The sequence below is a fragment of the Gymnodraco acuticeps genome, unplaced genomic scaffold (genome assembly GCF_902827175.1).
Source record: "Gymnodraco acuticeps unplaced genomic scaffold, fGymAcu1.1, whole genome shotgun sequence".
Taxonomy (NCBI): domain Eukaryota; kingdom Metazoa; phylum Chordata; class Actinopteri; order Perciformes; family Bathydraconidae; genus Gymnodraco; species Gymnodraco acuticeps.
In genome coordinates, this window is record NW_022990027.1 from 1,359,430 (window position 1) to 1,383,049 (window position 23,620).

Below are 23,620 nucleotides of genomic sequence, written 5' to 3' on the forward strand. Positions count from 1 at the left end.
GTTACTGTTCAACAAAAAAAGTAGTAAATATCACCTTGATCAATTTTCACATACTTCATTTTGGGCCCTTTTTTCACTGGAAATGGCGAATTAACGTTATATTGGTAAGGAATGGCAAAGTAAAACTTGATTTATTTAAACGGGACCTATTATTTAAAATGCACTTTTTGATGTCTTTTATACATAAATATGTGTCCCCGGCAGAGTTGGGTGTAACGCGTTACTGTAATAATATTATTTTTGTCGGTAACGGAATAGTGTAACGCGCTACTTTTATAATTCAGTAATCACACTACAGTTACTAACATTGCCCCAACACGCGTTACTTCGTTACTTTTATAAAATCAGTCATAATCACACTGACAGACAAGAGGGGTTTCCGCTGCAGGTTTATTGTACGTAATCTGCGCGACTTGCGTGTCCACATCTCCGCGTGCAGTGCTGCATAAACATGGTTGAGTCAGCGATAACTTTCGAGGGGTGGAGGTATGCGCATTATTTTGAGTTCGTCCGAAGAATAGACAGGAATGTGACGGTGAGGTGTACAAACTGTGTCCAGGCCAGAAGCTGTTATCCACTGCTGTAAACACCACGTCAAACCTCAACAAACACCTGCAAAGAACACATGCTAAGGTGAAGCTAATAGCTAAGGACCCCCGAACCCAGAGTGAGGATGTTGTGAGTGCGCCGCCGCCGACCCCGAAGCAGCAAAAATTAGAATTTGGAGGACTAACCAAAGCAGAGATGGACAGGCTTGTAGCATCCTTCCTAGTAGAGGAAATGTTGCCCATTTGCACAGTGGAATCACCATCGTTCAGAGATATACTGCGCAAAATACAGATAGCAGGAGACAGAGGACAGCCATGGTCAGGTAGGAAAACATTCAGGAGCTATCTGGATCAGTCTTATGCGACAATGGAAACTGAACTAAAGAGAACATTTTAAACTTTAGCAGTCTGCGTGATCTGCCTGTAGGGAGGGGTGGGCCGGCCCTGCGAGTAAAGTAACGAGTAAAGTAACGAGTTACTTTATGTAGAGAGTAACGAAGTAGTGTAATATATTACTTTTTTTTAGTAACGACCCCATCTCTGGTCCCCGGTGTGTCAGGAAACTCACAAAGTGTCAGAAAACAAAACCCTCTCTCTTTTCCTCCATACCCACATCTAAAAAAGAAAAAGGGGGGTACTAACCAGTGCCATATAGATAGAAGAGTTACGACAACGGAAGTCCAAAAACAGTTATCGTCACGTGGTTCATGTAGACGAGGATCGTTCCCCGGAAGTTCATGGCGGGCAATGTGAATGCATTGATAACAGGAGATAGAACTACGTTTTTTGGTAATTATTAGTGAATAAAGGTTTTGATTTGCAATATTTATACAACAAATCGATATGTGTATTTACATCAATATGTTTTAAAAAATAAAATAGAATTTGCTAATATTAAGATTAGTGTGAACAACTAGTTTACATGTTAGGCTAACAGTGCCTTGGTTAAAGAGCCTGTTGCTGTTTATTTATAGCTTTGAATTCTTTAAAACCAATATTATCTTCTTAAACTTGTATGGTAGTCAGGAGCATCACTTTCTAATGTTTATTTATATATTTAGAGGGAGGGGATCTAAAGTAATGCTTTAAAATTCAGATTAGATTAATTTCTACCATTTTCTTAAATTCATAATAGTTTCAGTAATCCCATGGTAATTGAGGACACAAGTTATCTAAATGACTAATGTCATCTTTATGGCTTTCAGAAAGGACAGGAGACCGACAGGTGACTATCAAAGGACTAGCAGCAGCAGCATGATGATGATGATGTTAAATGTGTTGTTTTAGGAACATCCATTGCAAATACATGGAATTCAATAAACATTGAATAGCATATCATGCAGTTTGTCTGTGCCTTTTCCTCCGTGTTGTCCTGGTTTGCTGTGCTGCCTCCTAGTCGCCACCATGGTTTGCTGTGCTGCCTGGGGATGCTCAAATCTCTCCGAGAAAGGAGTACGAATGTACGGCTTCCCCACTGACACAGAGCGGAGGAAAAAATGGCTGGCTCAAGTCAGCAGGAGCAATTTCACGACCAACAGCAAAAAAATATGTGATGTAATTATATACAAACACTGCATTTGCACTTTTTCACAAAACGAAAACCACACCATTGGGAAAGCTTAATGTTTTCTTTAATACAAAAAAACAGGGAAAGGCTTGAAAAACACAGAGTTGAGACTCAGGGTGCAGGGTGAGGGTCTCAGTGCAGGTATTTAGGCTCCATTGAATCCCCCTCTGGTTCTTGTGCTGAAAGAGGGAGTAACAGACAGGAGAAAGGGTTATACACACCTATATAGCACACCTATTGGATGGGAAATTGCCTTGGGGAGATAAGGTGTTTACTTATATAAAACAGTAGTATTAAACTTACCTTGTGTTTTCACTCTCACTTAAGTCCCTCTCCCTTTGCCATCAATCCAAAATCAGCTGAGCTGCAACATTAGACAGGTAATAATCAACATAACACGCACCAAAGTTATATTTATCGAATATAACTCCCTCCACCCCCGCATACAATCCCGTTTAGAAGTCCCTCTTCTCTAATTCAACAACGTTGGACGAAATGACATTAAGAGAACGGAATTTACAATTAAAAGGCTGTTCAACGTGTGTTGCTAACTTGATTCGGTATCCCTGAGAGGCTCCGCTCCACGATCCGCCATTGCTGTAAAAAAGTGGTCCATTGGAGTGATCGTAGATGGCGTAACTCTCAGTCTATATGGCGCTGGTACTAACAAGCAGATCCAGTATTTTCGCTCCTATGACGTCATTGGCGACATCCGGCCGACGTCTGCTGGAGGCTTAGAGTAAAGTTGTTATATATATATATAATACATATAATGGCACTGTTCTAGCGGTAAACACTTAAGAAAGAACATGTCAAGCTATGTGCTGTATCAGAAACAATGCGCGGCGTGTTTTGGGAGTAGCCTAATATGCTGTGTGTTTACATTAGCAAGCATGCTAACACTCAGAGCTAACCATGGAGCTAACGCTGTGCTACTGGAGAGAATATGTGTAACGTAATGTCCTTGTGGTAAACCCTGCGAGAGAGAAAGGTTTGAGCTCCATACTATTTCAGAAATAAAGCTTGAAGTGGTTAGGAGGAGCATAACATGGCATTTAATCACCGCAGCGTTTAGCTGAGCTTCTCCCGGGAGAGATCTCTCTCTAGCACAAGGGTCTCAAACTCAAGGCCCGGGGGCCAAATCCGGCCCGCGACTTCATTTTATGTGGCCCCGCAAGAGCTTGCAAAGAATATAATACGTTTATTATACGGTTACATGCCACTTTACAGAAGCTGGTTGCCCATAAACTACATGTCCCACAATGCATCTCGTTTTGTGACATGCGCACTGAAGATACTTGCAATTATTTGCCCTGGACTTCTGCTTTCAGACGTAGTTAATTACTAAGTTATTATCCTATTCGATAATAATCCAATTCAGAGGCAATAATGTAATATATAATACATTATTTTATATATATATTATATATTTATAACCGGCCCTTTGAGTGCAACCTTTATGCGAATGTGGCCCGCGATGAAATTGAGTTTAACACCCCTGCTCTAGCAGTATCAGGGGAAAGCTGCGTGATGCTACAAAGGGGCGTGGGTAGCAGCAGACATTCAATTTAAAGCAGAATCAGCCTGTTTGCAACAGGACTGCAAAAGCAACACAGTCTCACTCCCTGACAGTGGCGGCGCCAGAGTATTTTTGTTGGGTAATCTATGGTAGGGCTAACCCATACAGTGGTGGGGCTCAAATCAGTATTTGCAATGTAATTACATACACGCAATATCGCCCCCCTTGACAGTGAAACGCCATGCGTGAGGTTTAGATTATTTCTCAATCAAAATTGAACTGTATGAAATAAAACGGCACATTTGTCTTGTAGTAAATAAAAAGGGATCACTGTGAACATGACGTATGATAGTACACGTTGAAGATCCAATGGGGATACTGAATAGCGGTTCCGACTGATCTCAATCAGTAAGGCATGACGCAGTCGCAGACCCAACGTTTCGTTGCTCTGATTGACTGTAGGTCTATTCAAATTGCATTCGGAGACATTTTGATCCGACCACGGCCGCGCTGATATAACACGAGAGAATTTCCACACATTTAGTATATAAAACTCCCCCACTACTTAGATTATTCCTTGCACCCCTCTTCTAGCATAAGCCCGAATTGTCTAATCCATATTGCATCAGTAACGTGCACTTGTTGTTAGTTACAGCAGGATCAGTTTGTGTGTTGTGGACACGACCGGTATATTTTCGCAATCCGTGTTCTCAACATGCTTACTTTAACATAATTTGTCATGGTGGGGCTAAGGTGGGGCTAAGCCATTTCATGGTATGGCTGTAGCATACCCCAGCCATACCCTGGTGCCGCCACTGCTCCCTGATAGTCCAATAGCGACGCTTGGTCAGGGTCCTTTGGCGTGCAGTTGTGATGCGCCGAGTCTCCTTCAGCTTCATAAACGGACGCAAAGAGCTTTCAACTGATTGCAATGTATTCCCATCGGCGACGGTATTTGACGCTCAGGGAAGCACCGCATCGGTCCATGTCGGCGGCAGTTAAAGGCAATGTGGGCGTCCATTCCCATTGGATAACGGAGGATTTTACACCCGGAAGTAAGTATTCTCCTTACTGTCGATTGATTTTACAGTGATATCTGCACTACTCATCAACTCAAAAACACCAGATTATACCAGTTAATTACACAACATTGATTGGTTTAAATTGTGTACAATGCTTTTGTATTTTTTCCCTTCGATTCGGAGAAACAAATATTTTTTCTGAGTTTAGGATGGCAGAATCTTTGAAAAAAGAAATGTGTCTCTCAGAATCGAAAGGGAAAAACCTATGGGAAAAACACAAAAAAACAGTGTACATAATTTAAACCAATTAATGTCATGTAATTAACAAGGATAAACTGATGTGTTTTAGTGGATGAGTACGGCAGATATCACTGTAAAATCATTTGACAGTGAGGGGAATACAGTTTTATTATGAGAACTTCGAGACCAGAAACATTGTTTTCACCCCGTCAGGATTTACGCTAACTTTACATAGGGGGAAATCCCATGGATAGACATACACGTTCTCCTGGCGAGACCTCAAATAATGGCGAGACCTCAAATAATCTTCGTAATATCTATCAAACTATAGATCCTACTACACATCCACTGGATGTGGATTCTAAAAGTACAATACACACTTCTCGCTAGAAATCTAATCAAAAAGCATTTTAATGGCCAAACTATCCTACAATTTAGGATTTTCCAGAGAGGGTTATTTGTGAATATACGACCCACTGAAGCGTTTGCAGTCAACGGGAGCATTAGAGGTCGAAAACTTGATTATAGGTCGTAATAATCGCTTGAACAATCAACCTATTTGGTCGTATGAGTTGGAGGACTTGTTGCTAAGAACACATAACATGAATAAAAAAACCTTGGATTTACCAGGGGTCACATATCTCTATTTGTGTTAGAGGCTAGCTGTCTGATATATCTAACATGGCTTGATTATTTCTTCAAATGCACAAAGAAAGACCAGACGGACATCAACCATCCGTCAAAAATCTATTTAGAGAGCGAAGACACTAACTGTTATTGTCAAAACATGGCCTCGGTTATATTCTCAAGCAGACAATTATGGACAGATTCTGACACCAGGGAAAAGTAGTATTTTTGTTTTTTACTTTCTGGAGTTCGCTTGGTTGACGCATTCCACTCATAAGAAGTAGACCGCTATGCTAGTTTAGTGACAACATCTGTGTGCTCGTAACCTACGCATATAGTCTACGTGTATACCCTCTGATGATGTAATTTACGTGCTTGCTGGCGGTGTGTTTTCCGGGTCGGCGATACAGCGAGACACAGCGAAACTCATCCTGAGCATACACAAACACTCACAGCCGAAGTAAAAACAATAAGTGTGGCTTGATATTGAGTAAGAAAAAGTTTGATAAACGCTGTGAGAATGGGTCTGCGGAGAGCATTTCTCCGCGATCCCAACTCGTCTATTACCAGCGTTCAGTGAGCTCTATGCAAGTCAATGGAACTCCCTGTAGTAGACGAGATAGTGACGCCAAGGGATCCTGGTGTGTGAGGTGCTGCGCGGATTGGTCCATTTGGACCAATCCGGTCATTTGTTGTTCATTAGGGTAAGGGCACGTCACGATACCCAGGAAGAAAACATTGGAAAATCAGAAATCTCCAACGAGGCGTTTTGGGGAGGTCTTTTCTGTGTTAGAGTTTTACTCCCTACTATAGGGTGTACTTTGAGGGTTTTTGACTCCGCAGACCGTTTACATGCATAAAAACCTTCATAACACACAAGGGGACGGGTAATAACCGGAAAAGCAAGACATGGGCGCTATAACTGGAATAAGTCATGTTAGAGATTTAAAGGGATATCTGGTCCGCTTTTCAAATCTCCGCGCGTCCCTATCAAGCTGGTTATAATACAGGAAGGAATCCAGAGCTACCAAGTAACCGTTAAACAATAATCTACTTTAATGGTAATATGACAATGCAATACAATCATTACAATACAACATAATATATTACAATTATATTGTAATGTTTAAGGAGTATGCCGGCCCACTCCTGCCCTGGTTCGCGTGCTGCGGAGATCCTTCCGGTCCTGGCAGCATGTGACGAGAGACCGAACGCCAGGGATCTCCAGGAGATATACCAGAATAAGAAGGAGGGGTTAGGGGTTAGGTCAGCTGGTCATCTTTTCAGGTCATCTCATTGGGAGACGCAATGCTGGCCAGCAGAAAACCAAACAGGCTCACTTTACAACCAAAGGTCTCAAGGCCTGCATACCTACACCTCCCCCACAGAGCAATACAACCCTGTTTACTCCAACCAGCACAGAATGTTTATAGCCATTTTTAGTCCTTACATTTATGAAAGGATAAAACAGAGAAATCAATATAAAACACAAACACAGGTATTGTTTGAACACTATTCACTTAACTGCTACTATTGATAACCACCAGAGAAACCCAAGGGACCTCTCTTAATATCTATCTGGAATTTGCAACAAGACTTTCTGCCATTTCAAATGTAACACACTTCTTAAATATCAGATGATAATACTCTACAATCCCCCTTTTTATCTCTTTCTCCAGAGATAAACTTAAACAAGGCATTTTGAAAGATACCCACTGTCATTCTTTTCTACTGTGTCCGTCCCCCAAACATTGTATAAATCCATCCGAAGCTGGTATTTAGAGTACTTGAAACCTTCATGGAGACAGAACACCACTTTCCATGGCAGTGAAGGAACCATGAGGGGGCAGCTGATTGCTAGAATCATCAGCCCCCCCCCCCCTCAGAGGAATAGCCCACAAGGACAGCTAATAGGGAGGGGGAGATGCGGCTTTCCCTTCACGGGTGGAACTGATCAGAGAGAAGTAGACTCCTCTGCTGCCTCGACAAGTCCCCTGTGCCGTCCTGGCTTGCCGTGTCTTTGTCCCCCCGATCCGCTGACGGCAGCTTCTGGGCTGCCTTAGGTAAACTAAATAACATATTTCAATAGCTCTGAATTTCTGACAAGCATCCGTGTTTATTTTTAAATGAAATTCTATTTAAAATCCAAATATAATATGAACTGCTAATGTTTCTGGTAAAGAAACACACTAATGTTATGGATTCAAAAACAACCAAAATCACGATACTAACAAAGTGAATGATTTCCTGGTGATACTGCTTCTACCTGTCAGTGCTTAGATATTATCACGCTAAAAAAATGAATACAGAATTCCAACAAACTGTCATCAAATGTCTTTCTATTATAAATTTAGATGAAATGTATATCCCCATAATGACCTAAACAATAAAGTCTATGGCTTTTACTTCTTTACCAGGCTAGTTACATGATGTTGTCTAAATTAAATTCTGTCTCAATACACTACTATGTTTTAGCTTTAACTGTAATATGTTCTTTCTACATTTCAAACCTCAGTTACTCTAATGTCTGTTAAACTATTACAAAATTGTTTCATTATCACAGGTCAACTTCTTCGGTATTCTATTCTGGAATTACATCTCTCACAGTAGCCCCTTGGCCACTGCTTCTGTGTTACCTGTTATAACTCAAATCAATATTTAGAAACATCTCAACATTCATCAAACAGTATCTTATCCCCAGATATGGAGCAGGTTAATTACATTCAATGCTCAGTTTGAACATCTGGGTTGGGGCGGAAGGTTTCTGTCAATCCTTAAAAGAAAAATTTAAATTGTGAATATTACAGCCATGTTGACATTTATACATTATACACACTCCCCCCTTTTTACACATGAAATCATGTGTAACAAAACCCTGTAATGGGAGGGGAACAAAAACTGTCAGGTAATTGGTTAGGGACATAACGAACATTATTTACAATTTGACATCCATTATCATTATTTCCACAGTAAACACTTCAGTGAAAATAAGTGTTCCTCTCCGTCCTTCAGGCCTAAAAGAAACAGAATCTTCAGATTTTAGTTTTACATTTGCAAACCGCCAACTCATGTGAGAGTAAAATATCATCAAGTAGAGTAGAACCGGGTCACATGTGCGGTTTCCCCCTTTTTGTGGAATTTTTAGGAAACCTCTCGTTTCCCTTGGAGCATATGTTAGTCCAAAAACATGCTTGGTTAGTTATTGTTTTCGAATCATGCAGTTACACTGATCACATGCCGGCATTCATTCACACTCACACTGTCTGGTTGTCATGTCAGGTTTGGTCAGGTACACCCCAGAGTCAGTCATGGACAGTGCTTTTGTCACACTGTCAGTCAGGGTCAAAGGTCATTTGGTCTCGGTCTTTTGGCCATGTCATGCTCTGCAGAGTCTTTTCAGAGGTATTTCAGCATAGGCGGGTACCCTTTATCTACAAAAATATATCATATGCGGAGCGCCATTCCTTATTCATTCACGATTTCAGCTATGATTTTCAAGATGGTTCTAACTTTTCATTGGGACTTCTGCCTCCCACTTTTCCTGAAACTTGGTACAAAACTCACTTTCTTCGAGTACTACTACTACTGCAATCCATTTACACCTAAATTAGTATTAAAATGTCTAATGATCTATTTCAGAAACTTGTGTCAAAACATTACTAGGATCTGTGTCGCTCTGCATTTCATAGCTCATTATACTCATTTATCTTTAATTCTGGTCTACTTAAAAAACAATGTTAAACTCTTTAGCAGTGTGTGGAACCTTGGGTGTCCGAACATGCAACAATTACTAAGTCGTTTTATATTTCCATCTTAAAGCCCTCCTATGGTAATAACTATGCCACAATGGTGAAATCAACACTTTAGATTGGAATTTTATATGTGGCTTGGCACCAGCTCTCCCTTTAACATTATTAATACAAATAAAGATTTGTCCTATAGAGTGGTTCCTAAAACTATCCTTTTAATGGTGATCAATATTGTAACCAATGAGATCACTACTTTATTCACACGTGAATAAAAATCTCTAACAAGTGGTGACCTCGACGTGCCAGATATAACGAAGCTGAGGAAGAATCCAGACGACCGGAATGGGTCGGGAACAAACGCTTTCAAACATCTCAGACAATCGGCAGGGCCCTGCACAACTCTACAAATAAAGGTACGCAGACGCCTGTTATGAAAATCGACTGTCTGTAATTGGATACGCTAAAACTTTATCGTAAAGCAATCACTGTATTTCAAACATTAGCGCTTAGGAATATTGCAACGCCTTAGCCGATGTTTGCGTTTCCTGTATTCTCAACAATTCTACGGCTAATCTATATTAGCATATAACATGCAGAAACCACAAGTCTTTGATGCTGGTTGAGATTGCTGACCATTAAGGAAAGAAAGAAAAGGCTAAGCATTGTCCATTCCCTCAAAACACATTTTGCTAAATCACGTCTACACCAAACCCTTTGTTCACCAGGACCAGCGTCTCTATTGAAGTGAATGAAAGAACATAACCACAGAGATCACGCTGCAGTGATTTCCTATTTAGTGAGGGCGACGAGACAATGAAATAAAAATTGACCTGGATGTAATTGCCATATAAGTACACAATTAAAGCACAATAGGGCCTCATCAAGTATGAAACATCAATCCGGAGTTTCTGAGATACAATCATTGTGTGTAATCTGATGCTCGACTATAAATCTTAACCAAGCCAGGACCCCATGTGTCACGCACAAATCAGCCTTGACATAACTCATCAAATAACAAATCCCCTTACTGTACGCGTAATTCGGATTGCTTTTTTGTTTTTCTAATTTGTTCATGTACTTACATATCTGCTAGATTGTGAATGTGTCTCTCTATCTCTCTGTTCTTGCCTTTCACTGCCCTTCCTTCCTGGTATTCTTTGTTCTGCCATATCTATCTCATGGTGTTTGCTATTTTTCTCCTGTAATCAGACACAGAGATTCATCTCTGTCGCCCTCAGACACCACCTAAATCAATTTCCCAGCACTCTCCCATCTTGGAGGGCCGCTGTCAGGGTTTGGCACCTTGCAGCTTGGGACACACCTACACGCAGACACGCACTCCCATTGTCTTTCATTCACCCACACAGTCACTAAAGCACACAGACAGGCACATATAAAACACACAGAGGTGCACACACACACACACACACAACACACACACACACACACACACACACACACACACACACACACACACATACACACACACAACACACACACACACACACACACACACACACACACTCATAGCGGTGATTCACCACATCACTGTTCTCTAATGTCTTACTTGCTTCATCTTTGCAACATCCATTTGTCACCGCTGACAGGTCCTGGCAGCAGCATCCATCCATCCTACCTTTATCCTCACTCCGTCAGCCCACATTCTGTTTCTCTCAACCTCGACCTCCTCCCCCCCAAGCTCCGTCTCTTTCTGAACTTTGGAGGAAGAAGTGAGGATGGTACACATAGCTACTATATTGATGCAAGGCCATGTCTTTGCTTGGCACCAGGCTTTGATACCAGCCTGTGAGTTCAAAACCGACATGGGGGCTTTGGGTTGAGCAATGTGATACATTAGCAAAGAGTGCTCAGCTCAGGCTGGCATCTCGTGGAGAATTACTTAGACATGGTGTCTTAGCTTTTGTGTGTGATAGTGTGGTTTATATATGGCTCTTCAGGACAATCCTTAACTGATGTTGTATTTCCACTTCATGGTGTACTCTGCTCGACTCAACCCCCTTTTGGGACCAAGTGCTCTTTTTTTTCTCTTATTCCACTACAGATTTCAACCCCTGAGTGTGGGTGGGATGATTAGCTGTCGGCCATTGGGATGTAACTTGAAACTGCATCAGCAACCAAAAAAACCCAATATCTGCACTCAGTCAAATGTAAGGTGTGGTGTATTACGTCGTTTTACCAGCCGGCATTTTAAAATAATTGGATTGTGTGAATACAAATAATATGATAACAATAGATGGTAGTTGACATTTAAAAATGCTATGTTTTTGTAGGATGTTGGCACTCTTCTTTGATCTAGCTTGAACTTATATTTTGAATTTTTTTATTTTACATCGTTATCTATGGTCCCAACTCCCAAGACATTCTTACTGTCTTACTGGTGATCACCTGGCATTTCTTTAAGTGCCATTATGATGTTGGCATTTGTTGTTTCACCAAATATGACGGCCATTGGATAGATCACCGTGAAGTTTGGTTCATATTGTACATTCATACCCCCCTCTAACAAATTGGATCAACATTTTGGTTTAGCCTCACAAAGGCCCTAGCGTGGCTGCAAACTGTGTTATGTGTACTTTGGGTATGATTTTATGATGTTATGTGCCTTCTAGCAACTTTTTTGTGAATGTAATAGCTCAAGCATACTTTATACTTCAAATTAGAGAAACCCCCACTAACCACATTATCTCTTTTTCACCTCGGAGACAAAATATGCAACTTAATGAGTATAACGGATTTTTATTAAAATCACTGAATGGTTTACAACATAGAGTTCAAATGAATACATTTTACAGGTTGTGTGAGGGCTTGGTTAATTAATTAATTTAAGTGTATGTCTTAATGAATTACCTTATTAGCATAACTGGTTGGTGTATTACATAACGGTGATTACACCCATATATTAGTTGGGTCACTGCCCCTTGTTAAATGTGTGAACAAGAGGTGCTGGATCCTGGAGAAAATACTCAATGCACAGAAGCAATCTTTAAAAGGGTCACTTAGAAGGAGAGAAATACTGAAAAGGGCGGATAATGAAAGATGTGGACTTATCTACAGTCATGACCTGAAGAGTAGTCCTGCTCTGCCAGCTCATCCATCTTTTCCTGGATTCTCCATTGTTTGCCCGACACTGCCACAGTCTGTCTATGTGTGTGTGTGTGTGTGTGTGTGTGTGTGTGTGTGTGTGTGTGTGTGTGTGTGTGTGTGTGTGTGTGTGTGTGTGTCCATCGATCCAGCTAGATTCTACTAATCAAATATTGATCTGCAGATTAAAGAAAAGAGTAGGTGGAGTAACAACTCCCTCTCCATAAATCCACATCAACATCAACATTTCTTTACAGGTCTTTCTATTCTTATTTATATTCTCCAATTGTATCGAAGACAATAAATATCACAGAAAACCTCCCAGCATTTCAGGCCCAGGTTTCATTTATTGGCTTCCGGTTCTTCTCTTTATTGATGTATCTCTGAGTACTTACTCTTATCTAAAGCCTTCTGCAGGGCTGACGACAGCTGTTTTGTCTGGTACCATGCCACGGCCCCTTAAAGATATAAAAGACGTGGAGGCAGCGCTGTTGTTGTATTTTGCATCAGCTTTGAAAGGTTTCAGGGTGTGTGGCATCAGAAGTCACTTCACTGAGGCGGTGAGTCATCAGAGCGTGCTGAATGAAATCTGTCTCTGCTTTTCAATTCTGCTCACCGTCATAATACTTGTCAACACTCGGGCATTTAACAAAGGAGCCTGGCCTCTGCCTGACAGCAACAACAAAAGTAACTAGTGTGTACTTCGTCCGGACCATAGACTGTATATGGTCCGGACACATTCCTGGCTCTCCAAGCAAATTAAATCTATCACTCTTTTTGGTATGTGCTGCCTCTTTTGAAATACATTGTCCAAGCTGTTTTGCATTGGATTCTATATTGTAAAGAGAAACAAAATGAAGACTTGACCTCAAGGGGGAAAACGACATGCGATGCAAAGTGATGGCCAGTTATTGTGCTGACACTGATAAATAGTGTGAAGGCTAAAAAGATCATAAATCACATGTGACAGCAGTTTGGAGCGTGGCTAGGAATCATACAAGCTTATCGGCATGATACAACCTGAACATATGCTGTTTCTTTTTTCTTTTTTTTTGCAACATTGATATTGTGACCAACTGAAGCTTTTAGCACTGTCCTGCTGGAGTCTTACAGATTTAGTTTTGGATGGAAGGTGATCCTGACATTATTCGGCTCTCTGAGTTGGTTTATGAATCAATTAATGGACCCGATTTGTGGGTTTTCTGAGTTTATTAAAAATACTAACATTGTTAAATCTAAACTGTTATGAGGCTTCAGCCGTCTCAGTGGGTATCTTCAATAGTACTGGTCTAATTATTGCGAAATTGCATTGGCTTCATGTTGGTTGGCTACTTGTTTTTAAAGTATATTCCTTTCCTAAAAGAGTTTTTAGGAGCGTGATTTCCGAAGTTCTGCTATTCGAGGTTGGCATATGGTTCTAGGTTCCGTCCTGGTTACGTGTTGTGGACATAACTCATTGGGTTTAGGATCATTTGGGGATAAACCTTCTGAAAGGGAACAAATTGGGAGAAACAAGGTACCTACACAGTCACATTACAACAACAATTATTAAGTCTTCACAGGTCTGACTAAAAAATCCATTAGAAAGCTGCAGCTGATTCAGAACGCTGCTGCTCGAGTCCTCACTAACACTAAAAGAGTGGATCACATCAGTCCAATTCTGAAGTCTTTACACTGGCTTCCAGTCTGTCAAATAATTGATTACAAAGTACTGCTGCTGGTTTTTAAAGCAGTGAATGGTTTAGGACCAAATTATATTAACTATCTCCTGCAAAACTATGAACCATCCAGGAGCCTCAGGTCCTCTGGGACGGGTCTGCTCTCTGTTCCAAGAGTAATAACTAAACAAGGAGAAGCAGCGTTTAGCTATTATGCCCCGACTATCTGGAACAAACTCCCTGAATCCTGCAGGTCCACTGCAACTCTTAATACTTTTAAATCCAGACAAAAAATGTATCTTTTCGTTGCTGAATTTGAGTGAGCTGTTCATATTCACACTGCAGTATGGTTTTTATTCATGTAGTCTATACCTGTTGTGTTTATTTGATTATCTTTACTTTTTAATGCCTGTTTTTAAATGCCATTTTATAATGTGTTTCTGCTGTATTTATTCTTAAATGTCTTTTATTTTAATTTGTAAAGCACTTTGAATTGCCGTGTGCTGAAAGGTGCTATATAAATAAACTTGCCTTGCCTACACTACAATGACATAGTATAACTTCTGAAGCTTTCAAGTTGATGTTAAATTGTTGATCCCTTTCACAAACAAGAAGTCCCAGGACCCAATTTAAATTGTGAAAATATTGCTCTAACCAGCATGTAAGAATACTGGTTAGATGTTAGCACCAAGGTTGGTCTTAGGCAAAGGTTTGAAGGAAAGAAAATGGGGAAACATCATCAGCAGCTTTAAATCTACCTGACTACTTAAATGAAAATACCAATGGCTGAATATTTAACCCTGGGTTTTTTGTGCACTTATGAGCATGAGACTGCTTCATGGACGGTATAAAAGTAGGATTACTAACGTCTAAGTAAAACGTACATTTTCTATGGTGACTTAGATTAGAGAAGAATAAATGTCGAACTGGATGTGCATGTCGGACTCAAATGTATTTGTCAGGCGCGCTCTGTGAACCAAGGTTATTCTAGCATATCCACGCTTGGCTCGCCTCTGGTAAAGTGGTTGTCATTTTAAGTCAGCATATATTTGTCCATGTTGTTTATGTTTACAAACCTCAGACGGTTGGCAGGTATATTTCTTTCTATGTGCGTAGGGTCTCTTGTGTGGGAGAAGGATCGTCTTTTATCCTTGTTCTTAATGTAGCAACACGATTATCAAGAAGCATTGCGGTGTTCTCACTGTAGCGCTCAGGTTGCTAAAGCAGTCTATCCCCCCACATGTGCTTTAAGATAAAAAGCCCCCACAAAAACCTCATTCTGGCTCGTGATCCCCTCATCCCCTGTAAAGCTGTGCTCTGGAACAGTGATCAAGATAGGTCTGGCAATTTTACACAGCATCACTCCAGTAGAGCCAAATAGAATATATTTGTATATGGTGCCAATGCTCTCCAGGATTGAGGGGCCATCGAATTAAAGAGATCAATGAAAGAGGAGTTATATGAAAACTTCATTCATTATCAGGAGTGCTGATCTAAGCACTTTGTTGGATTTTGTACTTCTACCCCGAAGGGAGTTGAGTTAGACTGGATTTATTGATAAAGACATAAAGAATACGATCACATTTTGTGGTGAGACTAGCAACTTTTGGACCCCCTATAAATTCCTAGGGGTGACCTTGGTGTAAAACGGATGCCTTCAGTATTGTGATCGGTGCCTTTTAAAGGGCTACTAAATGTTTTACCGCTCTAATCTGCAACTCTACTTAAAACTGTGTAGTGTGGAAAAACTGCTTCTTCATTCTCAGCTTCATGGAATGGGTCTTTGAGCCTCATTGTATTGCGGGGCAATAGACTTCCATGGGTAATTTCACACGCTCGTAAAAATGTTAATCTGCAATGATAATACTGCAAATGGAGTTCAATAATTTGATCTGGCATGGTAAAACATATTTGTCTGCTCAGCCTTGCCTTCTCTCAGTCTATGTCTGCTCCTGTCTGGCTTTTTCTCTTCTCTTTTTCACATGTGGCACCTAGTATAAATTCAGCTGCAGAGACCACTGTCGTGCATGAAATTACATTAGTCATAGCTTTGCCTTCCTGGCTGCAGCCACGCTGCAAAGTCTTCTAATGGAGGCTTTTAAGCAGGGTACATTTCAGATGGCCAGTTCAGGTCACAAGGGCTTGGGGGGTTGACTGCTAGGCGATTCCCCTCCCTCCGGGGAGAGCCAGAAGAAACCACTGCTCAGGTGCAGTGTTGTGCTAGTTACTGAAAACCAGTAACTAGTTACCATTACTAGTTACTTCATTTCAAAAGTAACTCAGTTACTTTACTGATTACTTAGTGCGTTACTGTGAAAAGTAACGTTTTTGTTACTTAAAAAAAGGGCTCCCATTAATGCCCTTATAGCCTTCATTTCAGTACTGTTTTTGCATTGGAGAATAATACAATCTATTGATCAACTTGACATGCATTATATGCAATCTGGATTGCATCGATATTAGCTGGCTTTCCATTTTTGTATATTCTTTCTCCAGGTAGTTGGAAAACGTTTTCCGTCCCATATGCCGTGTGCCGCCCGGACATGCTATCATGCTAACTAGCTCCCTGAAAGCGGGTGACTCCACTGTAGCAATAGCCTGCATGTGTTCTACAACATACCGTGCAATGGCTTTATCGACTTTTCCCTGGCTAGCAGTCCCTTGGTTAAAATCCAGCCGCTGTTGCTTAGGTGGAGGTGGAGTGGCGTCGGCTGAGTCTCTGTGGTCTTAGCTACTAGCTTCGTCCCAGTATGTTGTTTTTGCAGATGTTTTAAGAGATTTGAATGACTGGTTTGGGCAGTAGATAGGTTATTTGACCCGCCAAGACACAACTTACATTTAACAGAAACGTTCTTTTCTTTGTGCTCGACAAAAGTGAAATAGTGAGAATATCTCCAGGTGGAGAAACTAGACTTGAGCTCCGCCGCCTCCATGATAGTCTTGTTAGTAAACAACACAAACACGCCCACAGCCCGTCTCCGCATGTGACACAGGAAGTATCTAAGTACATTTACTCAAGTACTGTACTTAAGTACAGTTCTCATCTCTGTTCGCCTGGCTGTTTGACTATATACAAAAACTAACGCAGTAACTGAGTAACGCACCATGTTGTAACGGTAACAGAGTTACTGAATTTAAAAAGTAATGCGTTAGAGTTGTTAATCTGTGTGGTTCTTCTCGCGTCCAGGAGAGAAGCTTAAAAGGAGATTAAATGGAGTCTCTGGTGAAGTTTCAAAATTGGTACTTTAATTAAAAATAAAGGCGCGGTTATGTTACAAACAGGATATTGTTCGACAGAAAAGCAGCTGTCTCTGGCTCTCGCTAGAAGGGAAAAGAGGCCGAACCCCTCAGGTCTCGCTGTTTATATATCCTCTGCTGGCTCCTCCCTGCGGGCCGGCTCTCCACGTTTCAATGTCCGTTTGTTATGCATTTCAGAGGATACAGACATTGTACATTCAATATATATCTAAACACGCATTTTCTCCTCCTTAACTCTTTCATGACTTTTTATTTAACACATTCTAAACACTGTAATCAATACTTCAAAAATACAGGAAATACGTCACAGCAGTTTGGTGTCCGGTCGTTCCGAATGTTGTCGCATGCTACCCACATCTGTAAACAATAACGTACTCAAATAAACTGTACCTTCATTTAATATTCAACAATAATAATATCTCGACTTCTATAGTTGTAGTGTTGAAATCAGTAGGTTTCGGTGTGCAACATCATATCATCTCGCTGCTAAATTCACCTCTATAGTAAATGGTATATTAGCCTCATGCTAAATGCTAACCGGAGATGACGGATTTTCAGAATAAAACTGGTTCTGCACAATAACTGGTTTTTCAGTATAAAACAGCATTTAAACTGAAGGTATGTTTAAGGTACATTATGCTATCAAAACATTGATTTTAATTTCTAACAAAGTACTAGTTACTGCCAAAAATAACGGCGTTAGTCCCAACACTGCTCAGGTGTCATCCAGCTTCCATCATCGTTAAGTCGACTCAGGCTGGCAGGTTAGCCAAGGTCCAGACAGGTGGAAAAATAAGGTCACGGTTACATCATATGGTGCTAAAAAGAAAACTGACAATTGTAGGCTAGTGGGTGTCTACCTTGGTATGGCATCGACTGAGTGAAAGCATTTAGATTGGGATAAATCACTACGTAATACTGACCAATCACAACAGAGCCAGCCAGCTAACCAATTATAGCACACCGGGCTCTGGTTTTCAGACAGAGGCTGGAAATAGGTGCTGCAGCACAGAATTGTGTCTCTAGTGAACAAACTCCTCTTATATACATTAGCATTGATGCCTATTCGTCTAAACTAATAGTCATTAAAGTAACCATGTCTTGGTTGATAGATATGGGAAAATTACACACAATGTGGTGAGTTAACAAATTGCGACTATCGGGCCGAAACATCAAGTGATGAGGTGAGCTCTTGTATTGATTTACCGCCACAGGACAGCTTGACAAAACTGAGTTACTTGAGAGAATCAGCCTCCCAGCACTAGGTATTGGAGAACACAGCGGTTTATGTTTAATACAGAGAGGCATGAGGAAGCAACACATTATGCTTCCTAATGGTCATCGAATTGGATCACAAGACAAAGCCATTATCAACCCTGTGTGCGTGCGAAGGGGTCAGCGAGACATACAAAGTGCTGGAGGGAGGGAGCAGAGGAAGATGTCCACACAGAGCACCCAATTAATATCACATTGTTTCCAGTCGCCAAACAGAACAACCATATTTGTTTGGGTTACATAAAAATGAATAAGCTCAGCCATCTTCCAGATTTGTAAATATAACATATTTTGTACTTCTGCATCTTCAGTGATAATCAGAGATTTATTCTGATGACATCTCTACCACAGTCAGCTAATTATGTAAATCAGGCAGATTGCTCTATGGTCCATACATGATAAATGAGCATATAACCATACTGTACATTCAGAGCAACCCCTCGAGATGAAAAATGAAAGGATGCACCATGGGTGAATTTGATGGGTACATTAGATCATTGATTCATACTCAGCTGAGGGATGGTTGTAAGTCAGTAAATTGACTCACTGATGTGTAACCAGTCTTATATATTGAATTTAGCCTAAGGCGCTTGGAACAATAATCTCATAGAAGGTTAAAAATCATGTTGCTGCTATAACATTTGTTATTAGTTCTGCAGATCTTTTGTTAAAATGGCAATTTGTTTTAAATCAGAAACAGAAATAGGATACACCATTTTGAAAGCCTTGCTTACATTATTTTTGATACATGACAGAAGGCTCCATTATCAGGCATTAGAGACTGCTGGTATACTTTTACACTATAGGAATGCTATTCTTAGCTTATTTTCCTTCTTAGATTACAGGAAATGGACATAGACAAACACATGGATGAAAGTGGACATTGCTGTTAGACAAAAGGTCAGGGGGTCAGCAAAATAATCAAAAGCCATCCTGCTGGAACCATTTCTCTCTTTCTACTCCATTTCATTGTAGCCATGCCAGTATTTGTTGACAGAACCTGCCGTTCTGAGGCACTGCCACAGAATAACTTTTGAGAACCTTGGCCACAAAGAGTTTGCAGACTTCTCATGTAGCTTTACAAAAACTCTGAACTGCGGGTGAGACTTCAAGTTTAGGAGTGACTGATTAGAATTTCTTAGGACTGGCCACATATTGTATGACAGAGTAAGATTGCTTATGACTCACTAAGCTGTCCTTCTTCTTGAGAGGTTTCATTGTGGTTGCTTAATAAAAGCTACTCAGAAATCCCCTGGGTTTGAGCAACAGCATGACTTTGAGACCTGGGCATGTGACATGGCAGCGAGACAAATTACTGGGGGCTTCAAATGGTAATAATTCAGCCCTATTGTCTCAAGGCAAACCAGGAGAATAGAGAATAGAGAGGAAAGCATTGGAAATGTTATGTCTGATTTGATTAATGAGGAGAAGGACAAAGGACAGACATTATGAGTTTTACCTCCTCCAGCTAAACGCCAGCAGCTTGCAGAAGTGAAGCGGAGCAGCAGGGTTAAAGAGGTGAGAAGTCTCCCATCGTGACAGGAGTGCGGCCATTATCACGCAGCAGCAATGGGTATTAAATTGAGTTATTTCTGCAACGTCCAGCTGCCAGCTGGAGATAAGCGATGTTTGGCTGAACCTGCGGACCTACCAACATCTCTTGGAACCTGTCCTTGCCACGTTCATTTATGTATGCCACTTCAGCACTGCCTCATACTAACGCAATACAAATACTGTAGCTGTGTAAAGTGGATTGGCAGAATTTGATTTCACGTCAAACTGCATTATTGTACTGTGGGGAAAATGCACATGATGAGGCAGTGAGCACTCACCTAGAGAATACTGATACAGAAAAAGCATCCAAGCCACCTGACCTGCGCACATCTTTTTTTGTTGTTTTCAAGATGTAAGTTAATCATGGATTTTTGCTTACATTGACAAAAGGCATTACATTATGTATATTTACTCAGGCATGTGTAACAGGTCCCAGGTGGGAGGACTGTGTACGTGCTGAAATAGAATAACTACAGAAAATGAAGAAGGCAATCTGTGTTTTTAGGTGTAGTGCATCTGTTAAGGGATCTCCCTTCCTCTTAAGCAAATAAAATATACACTTCATGATGTAAAAAAAAAAAGTAAAGTACAAATGAAACACTCTCACATTCCATCTTCAGTTAAAACCAGCATTTAAACCACAACATTGATGCATTGCAACATGCAACAGAAACCCAAAGGCTGATATTGCATGGCAGATTAGTTTTTCAAAAATGCCATTAAACAGACAAAGGGAAGGTATTGTATTGTCATTAAGCATTTTAGTTTTACAAACAGGAATGTTATTATAGGATTCTTCTAATGAATGGTATTAATGAAATCTGTAATGTTCCTGCAATGACATGCAAAAAGATCCTGACATTTTGAATTGTCATAGCGGAAAAACACATGTGTAACTTAAAATGAACAATGGCTCTGTTCTAACAACTATTACAATACATTGCAGCAAATATAATGTCTTTAGTTATACCTAGTTTGACAAGCATATGCTGATTTTAAAATGGTCTTTTCACTATATACACTGAGCAGGCATTGGTTAAACAGTCCATGTGGTAGCAAAATAGGCGGAACGTTTTTGTAGAAATGTAATCTCGGGACACATTGGATGTCGTCTCTCAACCTCAACTCCATTTACGCGTTTCTGTTTGCTACTCTTACTGTTAACAATTAGCACAGAAAATAAAGTATTGGTTGAGATATCCACTGGCTCTGAATCCGAAAAATACTGGCCAATGTTTCAGAGGCTTGTCACTGCAGGTATGTAACAACCCTTTCAACCCCACTTACCCCGTCAACAGGATACAGTGCAAGTTGTTTTGCAGTGTTGCCTTCCTATAATTCCCATCAAGATGTTATTTAACTGTCATTATGCCCCCAATTCCCAGTACCAGTGACCCGTAGCAAGCAATTTAGACTCACTCAACCCTTACAATTTACAGACATGGATCATCTGTAGAGTCACCACATTGAGGTCATGTTAGTGCTCTAGGTCACAGCTGATGCACAGTATTGGCTACTAAGATAGGGAGATACAGAATCATTGGTCTAGATCAGGGGTCTGCCACCTTTTTGACCAAAAGAGCCATTTTGCTCCTTTTTCCAAAAACATTTTTTGTCTGGAGCCGCAAAACATATTTCATAGTTTTTTATTGTTATATCAGACACAAACTACAGTTTTTTTGCATTTATTAGGCTATTTATTACATGATATAAAACTGTTAACCTCTAATAAGAAACAAAGAACTCTTATAAGGACAATTAAAAATAATACACAGGCCTACTTTAAAATAAATTAAACACAGCACTTGGGGAGTCCTCTGCACATTTTAAGGGAAAAAAAATTATTAAAATGGGCCCACTTTGAAATAAATAAAACATATAGCTGCACCCTAAACAGACAGAGTTAAAGGTAGGGTAGGTAAGAATGGAGAAACCAGCTCGAGTGAGCTAGAATTTGAAAGTACACAACCAGAAAAAATATGCCTCTTCCTTCAGACGTTCTTACAGAGCCCCTCCTCCAACACACACGAACGCGCACATGACCAATGAGGGCACGAGATAAATTTGTGCACAGATGGAAGGCTGACAGGCAGGTAGGCCATCCAGTTATTTTAGCCGGGCCGGCTAAAATGATTGGTCGTGCTTTTTACAGCGCTACGGCTTCCAGAGATTAATTTTTGTATGTATTTATTGTCAAAGCATTTAATATATTCATTGCTATCGGGACGTTAAGAGCATTCCATGAAATATAACAAAAAGTGTTTTCTGAAATAAATTACATACCCCATTGAATTATGACTGAAGATCATAGGCGGCGCGTGAGGCTCAGGTTTGGGAAGGCTAAATAACTTTGTTTTTCATTTTACGCTGCCCGCCTCCGGCGTCTATAGAAAAGAGATCAACTCAGTGAAAGCACCGCCTGCTGACCGATCAGAGCTCAGTGTGCGGAGTTTAAATCTATCAAGTCATATTACAGGAAAAAGGAAATGCAGTTTAAACTGCCGTATGCAGAGAAGACGCCGACGTGTCGCACTTATCATTCATATCACACTGACATCACATCATCAATCAGATCATCGATCTCACATCGATATCACAATATTTCCTTATCTGAGTCAGCTTCTCGAGCCGTATCTGGCCGTGCAACACTTAGTTACATTGTCATATACTGTATGCAGACGTATTATTTAAAGCAACACATTAAGTTGACGAAACGCTCAACTCAAATGTAATAAAGTCAGATCCCCTCGTGTTTTAGATGGGGCAGTATCATAAAACTGTTGTACGCTTTCAAACACTCGGTAGTTTATTTTTTAACGAGTTGTTCTGTATTCTCCTTGCAGGTGCAACTATGTGGCTTGTATCCTGGATTATATGTTTAAGTCATCATGGATGTTTAAAGTTCATATTTGTCTAATATTAGTTTACTTTTCATTAATGAAGTATGATGTTGCGCTGTCAGTACACTTGTCCCTGTTTGTGATTGGTCAAATGTAGCTAACCCCGCCCCTTTCACGTGAACGCGTTCTCAGCTGGAGAGAGAAACCCTGGCTTGATTTACCGAGTTGATAACCAGCGCCGTAGGACCGTTTAGCGAGATCGCGTTTGTTAGGGTTAGTTAAGATAACTCAAGCATATCCAGGGTCTGTTGAACTGGCTTCGTGGTACAGGGCACAGGTGGCTGCATAGCAGCGCTAATGTCAAAGACATTATATTTTTATTTTACCAGGATGCAGTTACACAAATATTTGGGAAGGCTTAGCCTTCCCTAGCCTACAGCACCCGCCGCCCCTGCTGAAGATCGTCAGCTGTCTTCCTCTTCCTTGTTGTTCCTAGATACGTAAAGGCTGCACCACCGTTGACAACTTCTCTCTACATATCAAACATACCGGTAAACCAGCATTGTTTGCTGTGAAAGCAGATAACTCTGTCCACACAGAATTAAATCCTGTGTTCCTCCGGTACTTTTCTTTGATTTATCCATAGTTCGCTCATCGAGCC